This window comes from Penaeus monodon, chromosome 22, assembly GCF_015228065.2.
Source record: "Penaeus monodon isolate SGIC_2016 chromosome 22, NSTDA_Pmon_1, whole genome shotgun sequence".
Lineage (NCBI taxonomy): Eukaryota > Metazoa > Arthropoda > Malacostraca > Decapoda > Penaeidae > Penaeus > Penaeus monodon.
This window is the reverse complement of record NC_051407.1, coordinates 4,972,438-4,972,727: the sequence shown is the minus strand read 5'-3', so window position 1 is coordinate 4,972,727 and position 290 is coordinate 4,972,438. Positions and strand designations below refer to the sequence as shown.

The window sequence follows — 290 nt, the reverse complement described above, 5'->3', positions numbered from 1 at the left end:
TTCAAAATACTTACTCCCATAAACCAACATTAATTTGCTTGTCTCAGTCGCAGCCGTTTCTTCTTTCTCTCTTTACGCTAGAAATAGTCGAGGTCCTAGTCACTCCCACCCACAGTAAGGCTTGGAATCCTAAAGGCCAGAGCAGTAGTCAGGTTCCTTTGCCCAACAAGCAGTTCGATAACGAAACTCAGAAATTTGACTCGCTATTTTAACTATATTATTTTCAGTGTATTTTGAAATTGATGGATTTAGATATATTACATAATTTATTTCTTTGCTCTTTCTCTTTA

General features: G+C 36.6%; 1 protein-coding gene across 1 annotated transcript in view; it reads left to right on the top strand.

Moving 5' to 3' along the window:
- The window catches only part of LOC119586841 (dihydrolipoyllysine-residue acetyltransferase component 1 of pyruvate dehydrogenase complex, mitochondrial-like), a 10,976-nt gene that overhangs the window by 695 nt on the left and 9,991 nt on the right, over nt 1-290 (top strand). The window lies entirely within an intron of this gene.